The sequence below is a fragment of the Biomphalaria glabrata genome, chromosome 11 (assembly GCF_947242115.1).
Source record: "Biomphalaria glabrata chromosome 11, xgBioGlab47.1, whole genome shotgun sequence".
NCBI lineage: Eukaryota > Metazoa > Mollusca > Gastropoda > Planorbidae > Biomphalaria > Biomphalaria glabrata.
The window spans coordinates 1,997,501-2,024,819 of NC_074721.1; the positions used below are offsets into that span (position 1 = coordinate 1,997,501).

The 27,319-nt window shown below is 36.2% G+C and overlaps 1 protein-coding gene across 1 annotated transcript in view; it reads left to right on the forward strand.

Moving 5' to 3' along the window:
• Positions 1-27,319, forward strand: part of LOC129921702 (homeobox protein Hox-D12-like) — a 109,618-nt gene that overhangs the window by 302 nt on the left and 81,997 nt on the right. The window contains exon 1 of the mRNA XM_056004189.1: positions 1-230. This exon is cut by the window's left edge and continues 302 nt beyond it. The gene's annotated coding sequence lies outside the window, so the exon portion shown is untranslated. The remainder of the gene's footprint in view (positions 231-27,319) is intronic.

Genomic DNA, 27,319 nt, shown 5'->3' on the forward strand with positions numbered 1-27,319 from the left:
TTATTTATATAGAATAGATTTAACTTTATTTTGGGAGTAAACCCCGTAAAGAAGCAATAGGAATATTATAGCACATGCTCGCTACATCACTATATGGATTGTTCAGTGAATGAAGATTCTAGAATTCAGTTTCCAGTCTGCTGATTGTTTCTTGTTTTAATTGTATTTCTGTTGGAGATGAGCTGTAACATGGCGCCACACACGGGATGAGAATTTATAATTTCCTAAGGGTAAGTACTATTTGAATACAATCTACGCCCCGATGCCGGCGCCCTGCCGGCTCGGGTAACTAAACCACAGACCTGGGCACCAGACGGAAGTATTGGTTAGGGTCAAACATGGGGAGAATCCCATGCCTTCCAAGATTTCCAGTTGAAATGATATGACCATCAACCGTAAAACGATCAGATAGTCGGTTTTTATTAAAAGAATCGATTCTATGATTGTTAATCTTGTTAGGATTGATGTAGATCACTGACTACTATCTTGGAGTAGATGTAATCTATACATGTAACTACTATTAACTTTCAACTTTGATAATGCCGTCGTCACGAATTATAATTAAATATTAATTGTTAAGTTCTTATTAATGTATTATTTCCATAAATATTGCTGCGATATTGATATTATTGATGATGAACCATTAAAATTGAAATATTCTTGGAGGGGCCGAAACCACTCGGCCACCTAAAAGAGGGGGGGGCCGAGCTCGAATCCCGATGTAGGTTCGAGCTGAGTTGTGTTAGTTAAGCGCCTAAAGGCAGCAGGAAACCTTTATCACCATATCACCAGAGGGCAGTAATAATCATATTGGAATATGGAAGACAAAAGTATCAATAATAATCATAATAATAATAGAAAATTCCTCCAGAAAATGAATACTCATTCGTTTCTAACATAATAATAATAATAATAATAATAGTAATAATAATAATAATAGAGTATTTAAGACAGAAACTACGAGAAGCATATCGTAAAACTCAATGTTGTTGACAAATGCCGAAAGTGCGGGAATGCGGGTGAGTCAATTGAAAACATAATGGCAGGATGTCCAGCCCTATCAGAATCTGCCTACCTAGGTCGTCATAACCAAGTTGCAAAATTAATACATTAACGCCTGGCTTTCACACATAATTAGACAAGTGCCCATATTCCTCCTTATGACAAATACTCGCCACAAGAGGTTCTCGAGTCTACTGATCATCAGCTGTACTGGGATAGGCCTATTTTGACCGAAAAAAACGGTAGATTTTAATCGCCCTGATCTGCTGTTCATTAACAAAAAAGTAAAAACTGCTATCATTATTGACCGTACCACTATCCCATAATATAAGGAAAACTGAAATGGAAAAACAAAGAAAATATGAGAACCATGGGCTTTGAGATTAAGCGGTTATGAAAGTTGTTGGTTTGACAAAACCTGTTCACACATCTCTAATGTATACCAGCACACATTTAAACAGAAGAGAATGAAAAAGCTGAACTACTGGCCAAGTATGGGAAAATACAAAATATGGTAGTCACGAGTCAAAGTGTCGAAATGGTCACGGTTCATTATCAGTGCTGGATTTGGTTACAGACAGCACAAATTATAGCTTAGAGAACGCACTTGCTTGAAGACCCCCTATAAAATGGTTCTAAAGATATTTACCATGATTTTCTAGAACAAGCCAAGGAAACATTTCCTTACTTTGCTTAAAGGGGGGCCCCAAATCTCAAATGGCTTATAGCCTTGTCAGGTTTAAATCATGCCCTGCTCATAATGTGTATGTCGCTATTCAATGTATGACATCATTCCAAATGTGTATGTCACGATTTAAAACGTATAGGTCACGATTCAAAATGAGCATGTCATGATTTAAAATGTGTATGTCATCATTCGAAATGTGCATTTCATGATTTAAAATGGGTAAGCTATGACTCGGAATGAGTATGTCATGATTCAAAATGTGTATGTCATAATTCGAAATGTGCATGTCAATATTGGAATTCACGGCTCAAATTGTGTATTTAAGATTTGTGCGCCTTATAAACTCGAGGAAAACAAATACACAAACTCTACATGCGTGCACCGTGCAGACTAGAATGTGTCCTAGAATCTGTCTCACTGTAGCTTCACTCAACTATATATGGTCACGCGACTTTGTTTTATAAAGTCATTACCTAGTCCATAAGTCTCAATTTTGATTGTATGTATTCAGGGCCGGATTAACGGGAGGGCAGACGGATATAAATAAATAAAGGCAGCTCGGTATTTACGACAATTCGTCATCCTAGGGGCTTACCCTCCGCAAACTCAAAGATATACATTTTTTAAACTCTTTCTCTCCTAACTGACGATACCAGCGTTGATTCAAACAGAATGTGATAAATAATTACGGAGAGAAAGAGTTAAAACAAAAGTATGCTTATAAATGTTCTTTTCAAAGAAGGAAAATTAGCTTCAATTTACAAGAAGGGTATTTCTTTTTTTTTCTAAAATATAGCACACTTTAAGATTTTAGTATTACAATAATATTATTATATTATTAATAATTGGTTTTTGTAGTTAGGTTTCGATAAAGTGTAGAGGCCTCTACAAAAACTCTGCCACGAGGCCTCTACATACTTGAATCCGGCCCTGTATGTATTATTTCCCAGCAGTTAACTGCAAAATAGAAAAAAAGACTTTAAAAAAAATTATATGACTGAAAAAAAAAACGCTCATTTAGTGCCATTTGTTTCAATTTTTCAAGATTCTTTTTTTCTTCTATATAAAACACAATTAATTAATTAATACTAATTAATTAACTAATTGGTTAATTGTTTCATGTGTTGTCGTCGACATTGAATGATTGTGTAAGTTTCAGCTTGATCCGAGAATGGGAAACGGGTATATAACATGTGACCAACAAGAATCCTGTAGGACACACACACGGAGTGGGTTGATATAATCTTTGTCAAGCTAACAGTTTTTAGGATGGCTGCCTGGTCGTGCGGTTTGCGCGCTGGACTGTCGTTCGGATTTATCGATGGTCGAGGGCTCGAATCCTGCCCGCTCCCATCCCCCTTCGTCCTGCGGGAGGTTTGGACTAGGAAGTAAACTATCTTCAACTCTGAAGGAACATCCGAAACATGTAAAACAATTTTATAAACATAATCAGGCCATTCACCATCAAAGGCTTGAAAATAGAATCTTTAAAAAACTAACAGTTTTTAATCAGGTCACCATCAAAGGCTTGCGGTCAAAGTCACTGCCAACTTAAGACACTTGTTCAAATATTAATTTAGTTTAGAATTTGACTTTTGCTGTTTTTCCTATAGGCCTAAGCACAATCTCTCTTATCTTATCTTATCCAATCTGATCTTACCTTATATATTACAGACGTTACTTCAAAAAAAAAAAAAGAAGATAATTACGTCCTACGCACTCCATGAGTCAATCTAGTCATGCATGTTAATCAGTTGCTTAAATTCTGCTTAGCCGTTGGTTTTCCTGGCTGATTCAGGCAACCCATTCCATTCTCTAATGGCACTAAGGAAGAAGTTGGTAGCAAGGTGGTCAAAGTTTGGAACTTAGTTAACACTACAAATGGTTTAAATGCGTCTATTGGGTGGAAGGTAAAAGCAGAAGTGAAAAAAAGTGAAATAACTTATTGAAAGTTAAAATTCTATTAAATATATCATAAGGTTCCAATCCCTTGCTGGACATTTTTTCACCTATTTATTTCATAACAAGTATGAAAGTAGGTAGCACTACATTATTTATAGCACTACATTATTTATAGCACTACATTATTTATAGCACTACATTATTTATAGCACTACATTATTTATAGCACTACAGTATTTATAGCACTACAGTATTTATAGCACTACAGTATTTATAGCACTACATTATTTATAGCACTACATTATTTAAAGCACTACATTATTTATAGCACTACATTATTTATAGCACTACAGTATTTATAGCACTACATTATTTATAGCACTACATTATTTATAGCACTACATTATTTATAGCACTACATTATTTATAGCACTACAGTATTTGAACATAGAGTACGAGCTGATAAAAAAGAATATTTTATTTAATTTATGGGATATCTAATTTTTTATTGCATTTTAGTCAAATTAAATTCATCTTGACCAATAGATCCACATCGCATAGACAAATAACCATCCTATTATTTTAATTTTAGTTCAGTTCACACTAGATCCAGTCCAAGTTTTTGTGCAGCGTAATCTTTGATCCATGTACATAGTATGCCACACAAATAATGCAACAACAATTTTCAATCAGAATAATATGCAATAATATACATCTATCTATATATATATATATATATATAATTCTCTTTCGTGGCCCCACTATGCGGGACACCACGATGAAAAAGTCATGCAAGTCGGGCTAGAGTTACCCCACGTAACTTTCGCGGTGACAGAGAGTGAGGCTCAGAAAAAAAAAAGAAAGAGGAGAGGGGGGTATGCGATTCGGTCCACAACTTGATGGTATATGATATGTACAAAACTGATATGTACAAAACTGATATGTACAAAACTGATATGTACAAAACTGATATGTACAAAACAGAACGCATGTACGTAAACTGGGTTTTTATAACGTATTGTATTTCTACCTGTAAAAAAACTTAGGGCTACAGGAAATCTCATTTTGTAATAATAATTTTAAAAAATCTACAGTGAAATCACAATCTTAATTAGTTTGTTACGTCATTAGGCTGTAGCTACGCGAGTTTTAATTCACGCCAATATTTTCACTCTAGTACGACTTATATCAGACAATAAAAAAATATGTCTTAACTCTTTCTCTCCGTAATTATTTACCACATTCTGGTGGAATCAACGTTGGTATCGTCAGTTAGGAGAGAAAGAGTTAAGTTGTTTGTTAATCTCTTAGTGTGTACAGAGAAATTAAAACTCACAGAAGCGCGGTTTACGGGTTTAAGCGATTCCATTATTTGGAATGTGTGTATACCATTATTGCACAGTTAAGTATGTAAAGATCTTTAATAAAAGTTAAGTCGAGGCCAATCGCTTGTACGAGACTTACTGACATTATAGTGTGCCCATTTAGGCACCGGCCTTAGGGGCATTCGCTTAGTTTTTCATATAACCTAACCAGTTGCCCTTGATACATAGTTACACTGGACAAGATTAAATGTGTTATCAATCGCTAGTCTAGACAGTTCAGAACGAGAAGCGACACTATAAAAAACATGAAGTTTAAACAAGATCTAAATTCTGGACTTTTTTATCGTTATTATAAATAAATAAAAAAATAGAAAAAGTTGTACATAGTCTATTGATCTTTGAATCCATAGCATAAGAAAATAGGTCATTACAAAATGTCTTTTTTTTGGCCAGGACAGTCTATGTCTATGTCAATGTCAATGTCTGTGTCTATGTCTATGTAAATGTCTATGTCGATGTGTATGTCTATGTCTCTGATAACATAAACTATAAATAGATTGAAACTTGACGCCAGCTTATGACGTAAATTTGTTTCTTAAGAAAACCGAAATTAATAAGTTTATTTAATCATACTGTTAACATTTTTAGTTCGAAATATAAACATCTATGCATGAAATATTTCTTTCAATTTATTGACATATCTAAGTCTTTTTTTTTCCCCATATAGACTTTCTGATTTAAATGTATTCATTGCAAGCCTTGCACTTTATCTCATTTTATGTCCATAGCTCTATTTCTTGTAAAGCGCAGTCTGTCTATGCCATGTTAATTATCTTCTTGTGTGACTAGAGGCCAATCAACAATAATACACAACTCTGATTACAGGTTGGGCTTATGTAAACACCAGGCGCTGTAGCATTTTCACCCTTCTTTCTGCTACTGGTGTGTACATCATCTGCAATCCAGGACGCTTCCTTTATGCTCGCTCTCCGTGTGGATCTATCCGGTGCCTCTTTTCCCCAGCTGTTAGTGTCGATTTTGAAGAGCTTCATGTCGATTTTGCATACATCAGTATAGCTTAAAATTGGGCGACCGCTCTCCTGTCTTTTATTAGATCACCGCAATGTCGTGTGGGTGTCGACCTTGTGACATTCTGTGAACATGACCAAGGCAGCCAAGCCGTCTGCTGCTGATAACAGCGTGGATGTCCTGGCATCCTGCTCTTCGCATTACTTCCTCATTGGTTAGTTTATCTTACCTCCTTAAAAGTCCAAAGCATCGGAGGTTAAAGAACAATAAAGCGTTATATCATTTTATTGAAACTTATCATATCTATTAGAGGCGAGGTGGCTTAGTTGTAGGCGCTTGGCATCCGAACCTGGGCCCCTGGTTCGAATCCTAGTGAAAACTAGATTTTTACTGTCGGGATCTTTAGGGGGGCCTCTGAGCCCACCCAGCTCTAATGGGTACCTGAGATTAGTTGGGGAAAAGTAAAGGTGGTTGGTCGTTGTGTTGGCCACATGACACCTTCGTTAACCGTGGGCCATACAGACAGATGACATTTACATCATCTGCCCCATAGATCACAAGGTCTGAAAGGGGAACTTTACTTTATCATAGCTATTAAAGCCTTGAAATTAGATCCGTTCATTGACAATATAATGGAACAAGAGATAATCTGCTTCAGTCTGGGATTAGGTCTACACAGAATTAGGTCTGTAGTCTCAATGTAGTTTAAAATATCGCCAAGCATAACATTTGCATGTTATATTTTAAACATAGATCTAAGTTATTAAAACACGTATAAAGGTTATACTCTGGTATTAGAGAGATATTATAAAGATTCATGAAATATAATGTACGACATTATCATACGTTTTAAAAACTTTTAAAGAAAATAATTGTATCTTATTAGCATCTTGATAACATCTTCATAACATCTTCATAACATTTTTTTAACATCTTCATAACATCTTCATAACATTTTTATAACATCTTCATCACATCTTAATAACATCTTCATAACATTTTCATAACATTTTATAACATCTCCATAACATTTTCATAACATCTTCATAACATCTTCATAACATTTTTATAACATCTTCATAATATCTTCATAACATTTTCATAACCTCCTTATAACATCTTCATAACATTTTTATAACATCTTCATAACATCTTCATAACATCTTCATAACATCTTCATAACATCTTGATAACATCTTGATAACATCTTCATAACATTTTTATAACATCTTCATAACATCTTCATAACATCTTGATAACATCTTCATCACATCTTCATAACCAGAGCCGGCTTAAGCAGTTCACGGGCGAGTGTCATACTAGGATAACAAATATTTGCATGATGGGCTGAGGTTGACTAAGATTGTCTTTATGGCGACCTCACAACCCCCCCCCCCCCACTTTCTAAGGGTGGTTGCCCAAATCACCAACCACTAAGGTGTATTTCTAGCATCTTCATCACAACATCTTGATAACATCTTCATAACATCTTCATAACATGTTTAGTAGAAGATAACGTGGCTTACTTAATGCTTTACCAAAGAAAATTTACTATTAAAAATGTTTTCATTTGTTTAACTAAAAGTTATATCCGTTGTCTGTCTTAGTGCATAATACGTAAGTCATAATAGTGTACTGATACAAGTCACTGGACTATATAAGTATCGTTCATTCATACATAAATACATACGGTACATATAAATTACATAGTAGGCTAATCTAATTTATGAAGCCCATACAGTAAAGACTAGACACAACATTCGAGAGAAGAAAAATTATATGGATGAATGGTTAAATTATTAAGCGTTTGTCTTACAAGAAAATTTAGATCTAAATGTAAGAACTACATTAACTAAATTAGATATAAATGTAAAGATTACATATAGCCTATCTAATAGCATCTAAACTTAAATTACATCTAGATTCTAGAACTACACAAACTAAATTAGATCTAAATGTATTACACATAACTGGCTAGTTTATATATAAATGAAAGTAGGCTACTACACTCAGATGATATCAAGATTGAAGAATTACACAGACATCATTAGATCTAAATGTTTAGCACATATTTAATTAAATCTATAAAGCTACATGTCAGCCTAGGTATTACAATCAACTCAATCACATCTAGATCTAAGTTTTATACTTAATTAAGATCTAATTGTAGAAAACACAAAACAAATAAAAATAGACAATGTTGAAATTATTACAAACGACTGCAATAAATTACAGATGTAAGCATTGCGCATAATTACATCAGGGAACAGAAGTAAGCAAATCACGAGCTCACATTAATGCTAGATGTAAACAATACACACGCTTATAGTAGTTCTCGGTAGATGTAGGCAATAAACAGGGTGTAATTATCTCTTGATGTAAGCAACACACACTGAAAGTAGATCTAGATGTAAGCAACAAATATGTTAAAAGTAGATCTAGATGTAAGCAGCACACACGCTAAAAGTAGATCTAGATGTAAGCAACACACACGCTAAAAGTAGATCTAGATGTAAGCAACACACACGCTAAAAGTAGATCTAGATATAAGCAACACACACGCTAAAAGTAGATCTAGATGTAAGCAACACACACGCTTAAAGTAGATCTAGATGTAAGCAACACACACGCTTAAAGTAGATCTAGATGTAAGCAACACACACGCTAAAAGTAGATCTAGATGTAAGCAACACACACGCTAAAAGTAGATCTAGATGTAAGCAGCACACACGCTAAAAGTAGATCTATATGTAATGAAACACTAAATTAATTTAGACTTAAATATTGATATTGCCTACAATTCAACACTATAGCGATGAGCTGTACATTAGAAAAGAGGAACGGATTGTCAATAAATCTTTAAAAATAAAAGAAATTCACAAATTCACTAAATTAATTAAAGTACAGCATTGGTGCATGAAGTTTTGACCGGAACCTGTGGAGTGACAGAAGAAGAAATAGTTAAGTCATTAAAGTGTTCACACAATGGAAATAGACGGATCTAATCCTTACAATTTTGATATAGGTGTTACGGTGTCATGTTTCTAGGTCTCTAAGGCAATCTTCGGAGGTACACAAGTGGAGTTTAAACATTTTTTAAAAAGCTTACACTATAGATCTACTCGATAAATTCTTGTCCTGTGTCCCTGTGACAGTGGCTGTCTTGTCAATATTTTTTTTTTTTTTTTTTGCAAAATAGCCAAAATTTAAAAAAAGTTAATTTTCCCCCTCTTACCTTGCGGTCTAGATGATGTAAAGCAGCGGTTCTCAACCTTTTATGCTCGGAGACCCCTTTTTACAATCCCCAACTCTCCCGCGACCCCCCCCCCCCCCCACAGCAATAGAAGAATAGACAATAACAATCCATATTTTCGATGGTCTTAGGCGACACCTTCCAAATCGTCAATCGACCCCCAAGGGGGTCGCGACCCACAGGTTGAGAACCCCTGATGTAAAGGTTATCTGTTTCTTTGGCTGACGGGGGTGTCATATGGCCAGTTCAACGACCAGCCGCCTTTACCTTTCCTCAACTAATGTTTGGACTCAGATGTGCTCTAAATATCCAGTCTTTACCTGGATTTGAACCCTGGACTCCTCAGTTCGCCAAGCGCTTTAGCACTCAGCCACCTTCTACTAACATTTTAAGATCGTACATGTACTTGGAGTTCAGAGTCAGACGTAATTAAATAGTGCTTTAAAACAGTGATACACCCATCCCCCCCCCTAAAAAAAAGTAGGCCCCACCAGCCCAGGACACATCCGGACCGACACGCGGAGGTGAGCCCTTTATGACCACAGTGCACAATGAAGCTGCAGAAACTCAGTTCCTCTGGGCACAGTTCCATTAGGCTCAGTTCCTTTGCGCTCAGTTAAATTGGGTTCAGTTCCATTGAGTTCAGTTCCTTTGCGCTCAGTTCTATTGGGCTCGATGTTGGGTCCGTGACATGAGAAATTTGTGTGACTTCCCTCCATGCTCAGAGTGTTGGTCCACTTCTAATTCAAAAGAGAAAAATGACTGTTCAAAAAGATGAGCACATCTTTAAGACACGTTACTGTGAGTTCATATACTTTCATCTCGTATACAAATTCAAATACAAATGATGTTTCTGTAACTCAAGTCCAACGAGATTATGATTTGCCCGATCTATAAACAACTTCTCCCCCCCCCCCAGCTAAAGCCGGATAGCCCAACGGTTTATACATTTCTAATAGAAAGTCATACATTTAAGAAATATGCGAATATTGAGAAAGACAAAATTATAGAAATTCGAAACTAAATCGTCTGAGTCAAAATCTAGAAAGAATAACATACATGAGAGGGATTCGAACCAGCGCTAGAAGCTAACATAGCACTACAGAATCGACCAGGAAAAATCGGCATATAATAATAATTTCTGTTGCTTGATAGTTTCTTGGTCTAGTTCGAGAAATCTGCAAGAGATTTTCTCAGCACAGATACAAACACTCACGTAACTACCCACACACACACACACACAAAATGCAACCACACAGACTCAACATACACATCCACACAGACTCAAACAACATACACTTACACAGACTTACACAACCACCCACACAGACTCACACAACCACCCACACAGACTTACACAACATACACACCCACACAGACTTACACAACCACCCACACAGACTTACACAACCACACACACAGACTTACACAACCACCCTCACAGACTTACACAGCCACCCACACAGACTCACACAACATACACACCCACACCATACAGACTCACACAACATACACACCCACACCATACAGACTCACACAACATACACTCACACAACCACCAACAACCCGCACAGACTCACACAACCTAAACACTTTCCTTCACCGCGCTACGCAGTCTGCACCTCCTGCACACGCGCAAACAGAAAATGATATACAAACAGACGTCCTTCATCAAGTTGACCCTACCACAATGTCAGTCATACGCCTGTCAGAGGTTGAGGATCAATAGTCATCTACATAGTGTCCGTGGCTTAGGTCGATACTTGTCTAAATAAGGTCCTTGGCTGGGCTGATATTTAATGAACTATTTTTTTGCAGCGCATCGATTTCAATGTAACATTTGCTTCAGTGTGTTACTATGGCGACATCAATAAATATGGCAAAATAATAATAATAATCAATAGAGCGACACAGACCCACTGCCTACTATTAAAACACTTTGTCACCAAGGAAAACAAATTAAAATTTTGTCATGTACAAACGAAACTATATGTTCTCTAATGATTAATCATAATTTGTATGTGTATTATTTTCCCCCTGTAATTCTGATGTCCTTTTAGGAATAATAATGAGTACACTCTAGCCCGAGCCTCCCGCAGGACGGCCCTTGAGGGAGGGGGAGTGGCGGGCATGGTAATGATAGCAGTGGCGAAGCTAGCGTGGGTGGAGGAGGGGGGAGAGTTTGAAAATCCCCCCCCCCGGGCCTTCACTTTGGGGGGGGGGGGCAAAATGAGTGTTTTTTACATTAAATATTAAATTTTACGCAAAATGCGGGGGCCACAAAAGAGCTCAAGCCCCCCCTGGTCCCCAAATGATGGCTAATTCCTAGCTACGCCCCTGTATGACAGCCCAGAGTGTACATCACAATACCAGGCATCCATCCACCCCAGTGGCGCTACATCCAATGGAGGGCTCTGGCCTGCTTCAACACATCTCTACATTCAGATCTCTCCTGAGCCTTTCGTCTCCACGCCCTAACCCCAAGCTGTTGCAGATCTGCCTCCACATCACCAATCCATCGCATTCGGGGTCTGCCTTTGGGTCGCCTGCCTTTTGGTTTTTGCTTGCATACAATTTCGGCTCCTCTGTTATCTGACATTCTTTCAAGGTGACCTGCCCAACGTAGTCTGTTTATTTTTTATTTCGGTCACTATCAACGGGCCTTTATACAATTGATATATCTCATGGTTAGTGCGTGTCCTACACCCTGTTTCGTCTTATATGTGGGTACAGATTTCCCAGGAATTTTCGTTACCAAGTATATAGATCTATCAGCCATTCACATAGTAAACTCTGTTTCTCTCTAGTAAATCTACACTGTTCCCTTATAAAACTTTATAACCCCGATGCCAAAATTATATTATTCTCTATTAAATCTATACTTTTTTTCTTAAAAAAAAACAAACAAAAAAAAAAAAACAATAATATTCTTAAAACATAAGAAGGTAAAATAATTTCATTATCGGCATAAATATTTCTATAAACTCAATCATTACTTCCCTTTATCCACCATATCGACACAAGGTAGATGTTATTGATTCAATTTAGATGAAAGTAATGTGACTTTTTTTTTATTCAATATTATTACTTATCTAGACTAAATTCATCAGTTATTTAAATAATAATAATTATAGCTTTTATATAGCGCTACTTTCATGCTTATAGCATGCTCAGAGCGCTATGGTCCAATCTCATTTGTTGTAATAAATCTCTGATTTGAGTATTATCTAGTTTAATATTTGTTAAGTTGAGCTATCCCCAACTGATGACGCATATTGAGCTATCGGCCTAGGTTTGAATTGTATTTTAGTTTTAATCTTCTTTTTAGTGGCCTCAAATAGGGAATTGCTGCTATTAGTTTTGTGTGGTCTGTCTGTCTTTCAGTCCGCCTGTCCGTCCGTCCCATTTAGATTGTGAAAAAAAAAAGATATTGAAAATCCGACATCATGATGTTTTAGATTTAGATCTTTTTAAATTCTGATGTTATGGCTATTTTTTTTTTCTGAATGCCCAAAATTTAATTTTCGAAATTAATTATGCAAGCAGTTTTTTTTCATTAAAATGCATCAATTCTACAATTATTCACAATTAATAGTAAACAACAAACCAATAAAAGGTTCAACTTTATATTTATAAAACATTAAGTTAGGATCCATATGAAAGCTGCAATGCGACATTTCAGTATCTATAGGGCGCCAATGATTTCTCTCATCGGTACCTGACAATAGTTGGGGAAAAGTAAAGGTGACTGGTCGTTGTGTCGGCCATAGAAAGTTCATAGAAACAGATGGCTTTCACATCGTCTTAAAATGACATCTGGCTTCGTCTTTTTTCAATGACATTATACCAAATGACGTCAAAAAAAAAAAGATTTTTAAAGACACGTTACGTCATATAGCTACAGCGGAAATTCTCATTGCAAAAAATGAAATATAAGAAGATACAAGTAGCGTATTAAACGTTGGTTTTGATTTTTAAATGGTTCCTTTATGAAGCTGATGACCTTATGTAAGAGGGATTACTTCACTATTAGTGAATGATAAATTAAAAAAAAAAATTTATGAAGCTGATGACCTTATGTAAGAGGGATTACTTCACTATTAGTGAATGATAAATTTAAAAAAAAGGAACATTTTTAGCCCCCCCCCCCTCCACGAAAAAAATCTTGGTTACCCCTATTTATAAATCTACTCAGAGTATGTAAAATTTTATTTTAAGGATATAGGTGTAAACATGACAACATAGAAAGAGACTGCAGTACTACAGACTACGTTACTGGATCTAGATATATGGTATAAATGGAAGATTCTAGCTTGGTGATAGACCTACGGATCCAGACCATAGACATATTATATATTATTAAATTATACGTAGACTGCAAAAAACGGAAACAAATTCTTATTCAATAATGATCAGCTCACAGACCTATATATATATATATATATTGTTATGTACGTAACTCTTCTTCAAGTTGTAAGGGAAGTCGCCCCAAATCTAAGAAAATCAATCTTTTCTGTCTTAGAAAAGTAATGATCTTTAGTTGTTGTTTTTTTTAAAGTTTAGAAATAATGCAAAACCGATTTGCGGATTTTTTAAATTAGAATGGGCTTTTTATCACAGAATTAGACATTAACGCAAATATATGAAATAAAGCCGTTTCCTGTTAATTTTCATTGAGATAATATTTAGAAAATCCTAGATCGAAATAAATCACGTCTGTTGATTTAAATCATCTTATGTACATTTAAATAGATTGATTACTTAGATATTTCTAGATAATATATCTAATAATTTACAAAATAATAATTATGAAATGAGAGTTCTGTTATTTTAAAAGCTCAATTACTAGATCTAGATCTAAACATTAAATTATATGTTACATAGATTAGGTTTGGAAAAAAAAAACATCTTTCCTTCTTATAACATTTATACAAAACAACACCTTGTTTCAACTTTTTATTAAGTTTTTCACGATATATTTTGTAGAGTGAAAAGATGTCCATATCTAGTCTAGATATAATACATATAGGTCTGTGATCCAGACCTAGAAGTCAGTGCAAAAAATATTGTATCCATAGACATAAATAAATATAGACTGGCCGGAGGAAGTAACTTCATGTAACTTAAAAACATGTATATCTATTGTACTCGGATTTCCGAATTATGAAAAATTGCATGATCTTCATTCTTAGAAATAAAACAAAACTACACTGCCTCAATATATATAGGTGTGTATCATTGTGTATATTAAAAAGAAAGTTAAAAAAGCACTTAACTTTTATACTGCTCATAAATGCTGTATAATAAAGTACACAAAATTGCAAGTCACAAATTTTCGTTTCATAAAACTCTTTAATCGGCCAGTCTATATATATGTCTATGATTGTATCTTTTTATTTAACTCTTTAATGAATACATGTGTAATACCCGCTGTGTATACAGATTTAGATTGTTTAGATCTAAAGGCCAATTACAGACGACTTTGAGATCCGTGACCAGTTTTTGTTGTTTGACTTATATAACTTGTTTTATGTTTGTGTAGCGTCACGGGAATGTGTTTACAACATTGATATAGTTTATAATTGGCTGCCTGGTCGTGCGGTTTGCGCGCTGGACTGTCGTTCGGATTTATCGACAGTCGAGGGTTCAAACCCTGCCCGCTCGCATCCCCCGTCGTCCTGCGGGAGGTTTGGACTAGGAAGTAAACTATCTTCAACTCTGAAGGAACATCCGAATTATGTAAAACATTTTACAAAACATTTTAATTGTCTTATACTTCTCACTTTGTTACTAAGTGTGTATTTTAAGCATAGGTAAGCCTTATAAGATAAGATAAGATAATTTTTATTGGTCTAAAAATGGAAATTCAGCTTGACTACAATGGACAACATCAGCGTAACTACTGTACAATAACAGTATAGATGAAAAATTCGAATAACATTCACACACGAAACACATACACACTCACAACCAGCGCTTTATGAATTGGACTTCTATGTACTTCTCGATGACGACAGCTGATCTTGTAACACTCTGGACGAAAGTGGGATAAAGGAGTTTTAAAATCTTTCTGTTTTAGTCCTAATGGAAAGGAGACGACCACTTCGTTCAGATCTGATGTAACAGTGGTTTAATGGGTGCAAGTTGTCTTTAAGGATCGTGTGTGTTTCGGAAAGGCATCTTTCATGTAAAAGATCTTCAATCAGATCTTATATTAGGTTTCTCCAACTTAATTAACGTTGTTCCTTTTACAGCTGCCAAGTGATTTTCATTTTTTTGGGTATAATTTGTTATGGCACAAAATGACTGTCAGAGAGCGAGAGATTATGATATGACTAAGTGCTTCAAACGAAATACTTAAAGACATTGCTAAAAAGAGCCGATAACTTATAGGCCTACTATTGAATGCGCATAAATTATCAGCACTTCAAATATTCCTAACAAAACAAACACCAAAAAACTAGCTATTCAGTTATTCGCCATAATAATAAAGGAAAATTAACATTCCACAGCTAAGCAATCATTATATTATTTTATGGACGCCAACGCCGTAGACAATATAAAAGTAGACCTTGCGATTTATAGGGGCAGATGATGTTAAGCTTATCTGATTCTGTGGCCAACGGTTAACGGTGTGTCATGTGACCAGCACAACGAACAACCGCCTTTAATTTCACCCAATGCCATGTACCCATTATAGCTGGGCGGACTCAGGGACGCCCATAAAGACCTCGAAATTAAAAATCCCAGTCTTCACATGGATTCGAACTCGGGACCCCTCGATTCGGAAACTCAGTGCTTGACCACTTATTCAGCCACCGCGCTTCCGTTGTAGAGAATATGAGCCCGCATTTTTTTTTGGTACATAAATTTTTATATCTGTTATAATAAAAAATAATCTGTTTAGTTTTTATTCTAAGTCTAGAATTTTGTATTTGTGTTGATTTAAGGTTGGGAATCTTTTTGTGATATTAGCACTCAGATAAATTATTCTACATATGTTATGCCCTAACCCTAAAGAAAGAAAACTATATGGAGAGCTCCCTGTTTTGGGAACCACTGCGCAGTTTATCTCGTATATTGATCTAGTCATCTGAACGCTCCAACATAATAATGAGAACGAGGAAGAAGAAGTAGTGATGCCCAATCTAACACAAGCGGGCCAAATCTGGCCCGTGAAGTAGTGCTATCCCTTACAAAGGCCGGATTTCAGGGAGGGGAAGGGGGGCTACAGCCCAGGAGAACCACAGAAAGGGGCCCCATGAAAATACAATATTCCATATTTCGAGAGTTCAGCAATTTCCTTGATTTACAGTTAAAACACTGTCGTGGTGTCCGCTTATACTGTGATAGTAGCATAGTCCGGATTCACCACATTGCGTAAACCATAAAAGTTTAATTTTCTCTTTACTAAAATATGCCTATTAAATAAAAAGGAAATTAAATTTAATCAATAAGTACTTTCTCTCTCTGTCTCTAGATAATAGTATTTTTATGAATATGTGTTTTTGTATAAAAAGCTACTGAAACAAGTGTAGGGTCCCTTACAACAAAACTCTGTCCGTAGATTCCACGTACTTAACTCCGGCACTGCCACAATCTGAAATTTTCCATCTCGACCCCAAAGAGGTTGCGTGACACTATTTATATGCAACATGTAGGTCCCAGAAGGGAATTCGTATCCATGTCAACTCTGTACGCTTCACCCAACCTTCGTGACCGACTTCGCCTTATGCGAAATGAATCGTGAAAAAGACAATCGGAGAGCCCCCTCCGAAAAGTCGCGGGACAAACATTCCCCCCCTCCCCCCCCCCCCCCCCACTCATTCCCCTCCACCAGGCACAGAAGACGGGGAAAAAAAAGCTTAAATAGTAGGAGGATAACGGTTTTGTCTGCGTGGAATGTGGCAAGATATGTAGGTCACAGCTGGGTTTGCGTGGGATCGAGAAACACTGCACTTAGCTTTATTCTTCGGAATCGAAGTCATTGGCTTAAACTGAAATAGTGTAATCTGAAAAGGCTATGCAATCATTAACTATAATTAATGCTATACAAGATAGCTACTATCAAGGTATCCAGAAATAACATAAAATAATTTTTATATTTACACTTAAATTGAAACAAGCTTAGGGGTTTACATTACATATCGACCCACTTAGGGCTCCTGTCTCTGAAGACATATGATGTGATTAGATGAATCACTTGCTTAGATTGCTTTTACCTTTGTGCATATAATATTTGGGTACACCCACACTTTATATAATATATTTTTTAGATTAGTTTGTCATTTTAGCTGTCGTGTTTGTGTTTGTAATGTTATTACAGCGCCTTGAGCCTACATTTTGTTTGTTAACAGCGCTTTATAAAAAAAAATTATTATTATTATTATTATGATAGAAACGAACGAGTATTCATTCTCTGGCGCTGCCAGGGTCGAGTTTCGTTAAAGAGAAACAAAATTCATCGTAGTCCCTTTATCAGTTTCCACCGAGGAATTTTCTGGTGATGTGGCAGGTCTGCAGTAGTACCGGCCTCTGACAGGCAACGAGAATGTTCATAGGAATGCCAAGGGCCTTGAAGGTATCTGTGAGGTCAGTTGTTATTATCCCCTCGGTTGATATGATATTGTTGTTTTAAATAATTTCCATAAACGCTTAATCTCAAAGCATATTTTCCCATATTTTCGTTGTTTTTCAACCTCAGTTTTTCTTAAATTATGAGATAGTGGTACGGCGATGTCAATAATGGTATCGGCCTTTTCTTTTTTATCGACGAGCAGCAAATCAGGGCGATTAAAATCAACCGTTTTGTCAGTCAAAATAGGCCTATCCCAGTAAAGTAGATGATCCGTAGACTACGTGACATTGTGGTGGCTATTTCTAATATGGAGAAGTATCCTTAGAGATTTTGTGTCAGAGGTAAGTGCTGGTGTATTAGCTTAGCAACTTGGTTATGGCGACCTAGGTAGGCAGATTCCGATAGGGCTGAACATCCTGCCATTATGTGCTCAATTGACTCACCCACATTTCAACATTATTATTATTATTATTATTATTATACATTAACAGTTTATAAATCTCATATCATACATTGTGTCAAAATGTATTTTTTTATCTCCCCTAATTTTATTTAAAAAAAAACAAAAAAAAAAACAAACTACAAATTACTGACTGTGAGTTCTCGGAGACATTGCCGCGTATATCATAATGTACTTTTATTGGATTCTTTTCGACTGCCCCAGACTTGCTGATCTCCGTCTCGACAGGTCTGGGAAACCCACAATTCTCGACCTGTATGGTGACATGTATGCACTACGCAAGACAGCAGGGTTTCTGTCCAGGGCTTTTGCAAGAGAGGATTTAAGCCTCTCAAGCCCTCACTCTAATGGAGCTTGATGATGATCATCAAAGTAATGCACGAGAAAAGATAATAAATCTGAACCTTTTCAACTAATACTTCAGAAGTTTTTCTTCCTAGTTTTCCTATTGAAATATGCTTTGCATCTAAAACAAAATGGTACAAGGAGAATTAAAAAAAATTATATTTACGAAATGATTCGTCTAAGAAACTTGGTATTAGTAATTCCATTGACAACATACCTCGACCATCGATACCTGATTCTATTAACGGACTGCTGTCTTACAGGTCAGATGAACTGAAATGGGTGCATAGTAGAAGGCGCACTATAATATTGTATAGAACTCGTCGATGTAAATAGGAGATCTATTTAGAATAGGTTACGTCTTCATGAAAAACAAGTTTTTGTTTTTTTGTTTTTTTTATGTGGTTTATTCATAAGGAGCGATCGAGAGCTAGTGCTTCCCAGCCGTGAATGTCGATATCGCATTCCTTTAAGGAGCTCTTGAGATTGTCTTTGTAGCGCTTGTATTGGCCTCCTTGGGAGCGCTTTCCTGCACATATATACAGAAGTCGTTTGTGAAGGCGATTGTCTGGCATGCTTGGGACCTTTTTTACTGTCGCATTGATACTGCTCACGTTGGATACTTTTAAGATTTCTGTGTATGGTATATGATCGGACCAACGCACCTTATGGATACTCCTTAGACAGCGTAGGTACACTTACAATAACACACAAGACAACAGGTTAACGCATCCACGTCCAGACTCTATACTACTGTTGAACAGTCAAGGCTATAGAGAAGTTATATATAGTTCATGATCAAATACACTGTTCATTGTAATATACCCGCTGGAGTTCATCAATTATAAAGTCATAGTCACAGATATAGAAGCATAAGCGTGGTCAAAATAAGATCAGTTTCTCATGTTCATTGCAAAAAGTAAAGATCCAAAATTGTTCATAGTTCATGATTTTGTTGGTGCGTTTACGAGCTGACAGATCAACCTGAAGTCCTATTGTTGTGATTTTTTTATGTCCAACACTATATACTTGAAGCTGGGCTAATCAACAATGTTCCTGGACATCGCTCAGTCATCCTCACGTTGCGGATAAGACGTGAGTTCGGTGCCAATGAATGCAGGTCCAAAGGAACTTTATATAACCTTGGTTAGGCCAATAATAGAATATGCATCCTCCGTTTGGGACCCCTAAACTCAAGAAAACATTAAGAAACTGGAACAGACACAAAATAGAGCAGTGAGATTCATAACAAACGAATATTCACATTTGACTAGAGTAACACCTTTAGTAAAATCACTAAATTTAGAAAGCCTTCAGGACAGAAGACTCACAAGTAAAGTAGCAATTATACATAAAACACTGAACCATAATCTTCAAATACAAAAAACAAAATTTAATAAAATACTCTGAAAGACACAAAGATAAAGGCACATTCCTCGTCCCATATGCTCGGACAAATTTGTACAAATACTCCTTCTTCCCTAGTGCTATTAGAGCATGGAATGGGTTGCCTGAGCTAGCCAGGAAAACCAGTGACTTGGCAGAATTTAAGTCATTGGTTAATATGCATGACTGAATGCATGACGCGTAGGACGTAATCATCTTCTTTTTTGAAGTAACGTCTGTAGTATATAAGATAAGATAAGATAGTCTGACTGTTTCTCCACATCACCATCGGAGAAAACTTTTACAGGTAGGAAGAACTGCACCGCCTTTTTTTTTTAATTCAGTAGAAGAGATTACATTGCCAACAACACATACGACAAAAACGCAAGTTCCTGGTTTACACAATTAAGGTTAACATTGTTCAAAAAACTGTCCAAACTTGACGATCACTGGGTTGTCCATTGTCCCCCTGTCATCGACACATGTGCGTACACGAAGTCCTTGACATTGGAAATCTTTCGGAAGGATCTGTCTTTACATTTTAAGGAAGCCCAAAAGTTTCAAGAAACGTGCCCATGGATTTTTTTGGTGGTTTAGCGGCCGACAAGCTCGAATTCCTATTGTAACTGTTTGTAAGCCCACAAAGTGGGCTAATCCGTAACCAGACTCTCCGTGTGATAAGGATAAACGATGTTAAAGGAAATTTAATAAAAATATATTTTATGTGTTTTATAATGCGTAAAAAGCATTATGAATAAATTTGATAAATATTGATGAATTATTGTATTTATTATTGCAATTTTTCATTCAACTTTCACTTTTCACTTAAATACTAGTGGCTAAAAAAAAAATTGATCACCGTTTCATAGACCTAAGTTCATTGACGACAGTATACACAGCAAAGTCTCTCACTGTTAACTCTCCGTAATTATTTACCACATTCTGGTGGAATCAATGTTGGTATCGTTAGTTAGGAGAGAAAGAGTTAAAAACGAAATAGTGACTATGATACCTAAAAGTTAGCCAGCCCCCCCCCCCTTTCCTATAGCTATTCTAATAGGCGATACATGTGGTCAAGCTTTTAACATAAAATTGAAGCTTTTTTTTTTTCAGCTTACAAGACAATCCATTTTTTTTAATAATATTTCTATCGCAGAGGTTTAAGATCCTTTCAAATTTGACACAAAAATAAAGGCACATTCCTCATTCCATATGCTAGGACAAATTTGTACAAATGCCCCTTCTTCCCTAGTGCTATTAGAGCATGGAATGGGTTGCCTGAGCTAGCCAGGAAAACCAGTGACTTGGCAGAATTTAAGTCATTGGTTAATATGCATGACTGAATGCATGACGCGTAGGACGTAATCATGTTCTTTTTTGAAGTAACGTCTGTATTATATAAGATAAGATAAGATAAGATAATTGTCGAGAAATGAGTAACGATAACAATAAAGGCAATGTCTTCGATTCCGTAGTTTCATAAGGATAAGTGCAGTGTTTCACATGACTACGCAAACCCAGTTGCGACCTACATACTTATCCGCATCTCGCGCAGACAAAGCCGTTGTCCGCCGGCGGTCTATTTTTTTTGTTTCTTCTGGTATTCTGCGCCTGTCCCCAACAAGAGATTTTCTTGGGGGTCTCAAATGTGTGTCTTGCAGCCTTTGTGAGAGCTCTTTAACTGTCGCTTTCAGAGCCCATCTGCTGACAGCTACTTTCCTCTATGCCAGTAAGGGCGACATGGCGCCTGAGTTGATCTTTAGCTCACGGGGGGGGGGGCATCTCTGTTACGTCGTACTTCAAGCTCGCCAAAGAAGATCACCTTTGGCATGTGGTCGTCTCCCATGCGGGATAAATGGCTGACAATTGAAATCATGTATATAAGCAGCATGCATTTAGAAATAATAATAATTAACATTTATTGTCCGTAAGGAAATTCGTCTTACAATTTGTGCATTTCACAAAACAAAACATTGTAACTAGAAAAAAACAAAACAAAATGTACACTCACACCAGACTCACTCATAATTTACACGTGAAAAGTTTATATCAGATTGTTTCTATTTAATGATTTGATTGCCAGGGGAACAAAATAGTGTTTGTGTCTGTTTGTCTTTGCTATAGGTGTTTTGTATCTCTTTTGTGATGGTAAAATCACACAAGCCTGACTCAAAGTGTGTTTTTTCAATTCTAGAATATTTTTAGCTTTTTTTATGGATGTTTGTCTCAAACAGCTGCCCAAATGGAGTTTGCTTTTTGCCAATGACTTTACCAGCAGCATTTAGGATTCTATGAGGTTTATTTTTTTATTTTTAATACTCAGAAAGCATGTATAATGGTAAGGGCACGTATCCCGTATGGGAAACGAACGTATGCCCAAAGGCAGTCCTTTTTGTGAGCTTAAAGGTGGTCGACGTAACAGAGGTGCCCCACGGACCAGCTTAGGCACCATTTTAGAATAGAGCCCCTTGTTGCATGTGGCCTCAGAACGAGACAGCTGGAGGTCACTCACAAAGGCCGCGGGATACACATTTGAGACCAAAAGAAAATCCGCTGCCGAGGAGAGACGCAGACGGCGAAAAGAAATTCTTAATCGACCACGGACAATGGTTATGCTTGCCTTGACAGTGGCAAAATATATAGGTCACGGCTGGGGCTGCGTACTGCACTCCACGTTCATCTTCGGACTCGAAGACAAGCCTTATGCATTCATAATGTGTTAATATTGCATTGTAGCCCCACACTGCTAGACGGATGTATCGCTATGCACCCGTAATATATCATAAATGTAGAGCTTTCAATAACTTGAAATAAACTTGAACAGACTTTCAACAGACTTGAATATAACTTGTAAATGTTCATAGGCTCAACATGAAATAATATAAAGTAGTAACTCAAAATGGAATGATCACTTGAACAAAAATCTAACTCGCAATTAGAAAAGCTAGAATTATTAACCGCATACGGTTAATAAAGATTATTATTATTATTATTATTATTATTATCACAAGAAGAACGAAAAAAAAAACAAAAAAAAACAGATGTTGGTCGGTACTGAACTATATAATATACCACACGTCTATTATTCGTCTTTCCGTCCAGCCTCGCACACGTGACTATTATAAACATCAATTATGACAGACCATGTTGAGGTTTTATCAGAAACCCGTCTGCCAAAAAACAACCGCTTCCTTTTCTCGTAACCTTGGAAACACACAAATACAATGATGTAAATATAACGAAGAAGTAATTGGACCAGGTGACAGTAAATAGTAAAATTTCAATTACAGACTATATGAAGCTAGCTAAATAAAAACATTTTCTACTTACTTGTTAATGTACATATATGTAATATAGGGATTTTGGTTGCGTTTATTTGCATAAATATAAATTGTACATTCTTAACCCTAAAGCTCACAGTAGACTTAGCATATAAAAATGAGCGAATAAACTTTGTCTCATTTGTTATTTTATTTCCATGCCTATGGCTAATATGTAGACTTTAGCAACGAATAACTTTAAAAAAAAACCAGACTTGTGTCTTCAATATTTTTGTGTAGAAAAAGTAAGTAAAGTTCCCCATAAGGTTAACGAGGGTATCATGTGGCCAGCACAACGACCAACCGCCAATCACAACAAATATGCATAAGGATCAGTCTTAGTCTTTACTTTTCCACAACTAGTATTAGGTACCCATTAGAGCTTGGTTGGAACCCGGATGCGCCCAAAGATCCCGAAATAAAAAATTCCAGTCTTCACCAGGATTCGAACCCGGTACCCCCGGGTGTATACAGAGGTAAAATACTTGAACTTTCATCAACGAAATACAAAGGCTAGGAATAAAATTTGAGGAACAGTTGTTTCTACAAAGCTTATATCCACTCACTCTGTCTTTCTGTCTGTCTGGTAAAAAGTCTGAACATATTTTTTTCTAATATTTCCCATCCTCGGACCATGTTGAAACTTTACACAGTTATTCATTAGACCTGACAAGACATAATTCACTAAAAAAATTAATCAATTAGTTAATTAATTGTTGGTGATTAATTATTTTGTTTAATATGGAAAAAAGGGAAATAAATGCTAATGAGAGATGGGGATGTATGAATGGATTTAATCCCTTTAATACGTTTTAACACGTTTTTTTCTCCCACTTCCCATTCTCCTAGCGCTATTAGAGCATGGAATGGGTTGCCTGAGTCAGCCAGGAGAAACAGTAACTTGACAGAATTTAGGTCATTGGTTAATAAGCATGACTGAATGAATGACGCGTAGGACGTAATCATCTTCTTTTATTGAAGTAACGTCTGTATTATATAAGATAAGATCTATTTGAAATTTCGTATAATTATTCATATTCGATGATAATACACGAACCAATCCAAAAATTAACCAATTAATTAACCATTTAGTACTAATTAATCAATTTTGTTATATATCGCAGAATGGAGTTAAACCTGTAATTTTCTGATAAATAGCAGAAATTAGCGGTTCTTTTCCTGAAATAAGCTTTGCTTTTTACAAGTATTCTTTTTTTTTTCTTTATTGCTTGTTGTTACAACTTAATTGCTCAACTTAAGACCTCTTTTTCATCTATAAATACGCTATTAGCAAAACGCTTTAGGCTGTAAATAGCGAGTAGAGGGCCCTACAACACATGAAGAAATAAAAAGATCTGGTTGATCGTGTGGTAGGCGCTCTGGACTGCCTTGTCGATGGCGCCTCAATTAGAAATTCAGGCATTAAAATAACTTGCGCGATTCAACACACAAGATGAAATAAAAGATGAACTGCTAAATCAATGTGGGTGACTGGCTGGTCGTGTGGTATTCGCCCCAGAGTACCGTCTCGATGGCCCGGAGTTCAGTTCCCGCTCGCAGCCCCCCCCCCCCCCCGATGTCCTGTGGTAGGTTTTGGCTAGGATTTTATAATCTTTAATTTTGAATGAAGAATTGAAAACTTGTGAATAAAACAAAATGTGTTAATTTATGTAGAATAAAAAACTGAGCTGATTTAATTCCATGTTAAAACTTATTTTTTTTATACTTTTTGTTTTTTCATGTTGTAGTATAATAATATAGAAAATACAATAAACATGCAGGTATGTGACCCTGTGAGACCAAGTCAAACAAAGGACGTTTGGGACACGAGGCCTTCATAAGCTACAAAACAAACAAAAAAAAAAAGACAAACACTTAAGCCTATTTTGTGTTAACTGTTTAGTATAATAATATAAAACTAAATGTATTTTATCAGTTGCACAAATATACTAGTACTTAAACCCGGCATTTGGTGGAATATAAAAAAAAAATTTGAAAACTAAAAATAATGTGAAATAAATATTTTGTTTATTATAAACCAAATACATAAAAAAAAACAATCAATTATACTTTGTAAAAGAGCCTAATTGTGTATTCTTTAAATGACGTTGTATCTATATCAAAGTCTTTCTGAATATTCGCTAAACACTTTAACAATTCCTTAATTAACTCTTTCTCTCCTAATTGCCGATGACAATGTTAATTTGCGATCCTTTAAACTAAATTGAATTTTGGATTTATAAATTTTAATTTGTGTTGTGTAAAAAAGAGTATGCATTCTCCTGCAATTTATTATCAAATATAATATTTATTAATAACAAACAAAAAAGGTTATTGGAGTTTAATCCCAACAGGAAATACAAATGAGCGAAACGAATAATACTATCGAAATAAAGAAAATAATTACGGAGATAAAGAGTTAATACTATAATCATTTCGAAATTCATCGTTAAAGAATGTTTAATTTCTTGATTAAAGCAAGGAAATTTTTAAAAAGTCTTATAGATAAAATCAAATTTGAAGATTTATTTCTAAAGCTCACTTTTGATAGCAACATGAAACAGTGTGTAATGGTGTGTAAATATATGTGAATATGCGTAAATGCATGTAAAGGTTTGTAAATATGTGTTAATATGTGTAAATGTGTGCGTCTGTGTGTGAATCGGCATGCGAGTCAGACTGCAACCGTAGGCAACGATAAATCAAATCAGCATGCCAAATGATTAAAAACATATTGTAATTAGGCTAATGGAATGATTAATGATTATTTTACTCAACACGCACACACCTAAACACACACACACACACACACGCACACACACACTTTCTAATCAACATTGTCTAACAGAACGATCTTTTCCAAAATTCAATTCAACAGCCCCCCCCCCCCCCACACTCCAGTCGTCACCTGCTCACACCGGGGCTCACTCGTAACGAAAGGCCTGCACATAGGCGTGTGTGTGTGTGTGTGTGTGTGGGAGGCCTGCTCATAGGTGGCCTCCTCAATGGGGGAACCCTGCTCTCAGTGGAGGCCTGCTCATAGGGGACCTCCTCATTAGGGAGACCTGCTCTCAGTGGAGACCTCCTCATTAGGGAGACCTGCACATAGGGGGACTCTTCAAAAGGGGGAGGGGGGCTTTTTACAAGGGGGGCCTCCTCACAGGGGAGGCCTGCTCATAGAGGGGGCAGCGCACAAGGTAGGCCTGTTCACAAGGGGGTGGGGGGGCTGCACACAGGGAGCCTGTTCACAACCGACATACTAATGCATCCGCATAATTTATTTCTTCATCGAACTATAGCGCATGAACATCAACAACTAAATTCAAAACATTTATTCCGTAGATTTCTATCTCGCGAAGAGGGCGACCGCTAGGAACGATTACCTAGGTGTAACCAACAGTGGACTTCCAATTACCATATAGATCTAAAATATATTAATCAATATTTTTTTTTTATTTTCGGGGAAAGAGGAGGGTTCTTTCTTGTGGCGCCTTAAGTTAGGGTTGTTTACATCTGCTAACTGTCATGCGGGTGTTTTGAAAGTCAAAGCGAAATTAAGTAGTTGGGTATTTCCAATCCAAAAGATTATTCTAGGTTTTTTGGTTGTTGTTTTTTTTTAATATTATAACTGTATTGACAATCTAAAGAGTTGGTCCGTGTTGAGTGTTTCACTTTTTAAAAACTAAACTTTATCAGGTATAGTGATTGATGAATAAGTTTCTATTTTTAAAGAAATTAGAGGCGGCGCTTTGAAAAAGGCCGAGGATAGACGAAGAAGACAAAAAAAGACAACTTAGGTCTATGTAAGTACTTTCTTTTAGCCTGCTGGATCATACAAGGCTCCTGTATTCAGCCAAAATGATGTCATTTTACATTATATAAGCTTTTATTTATCAACTTGAGTGATTCATTTAACGAAATCTCTGGGTTAATGTCATCATCCATCTTTAGTAACATGTAATGTTTACATTTTTTAATTACAAAGCTTACATCAACTTATCTTTCTGTTGAAACGAATGTACATGTTATTT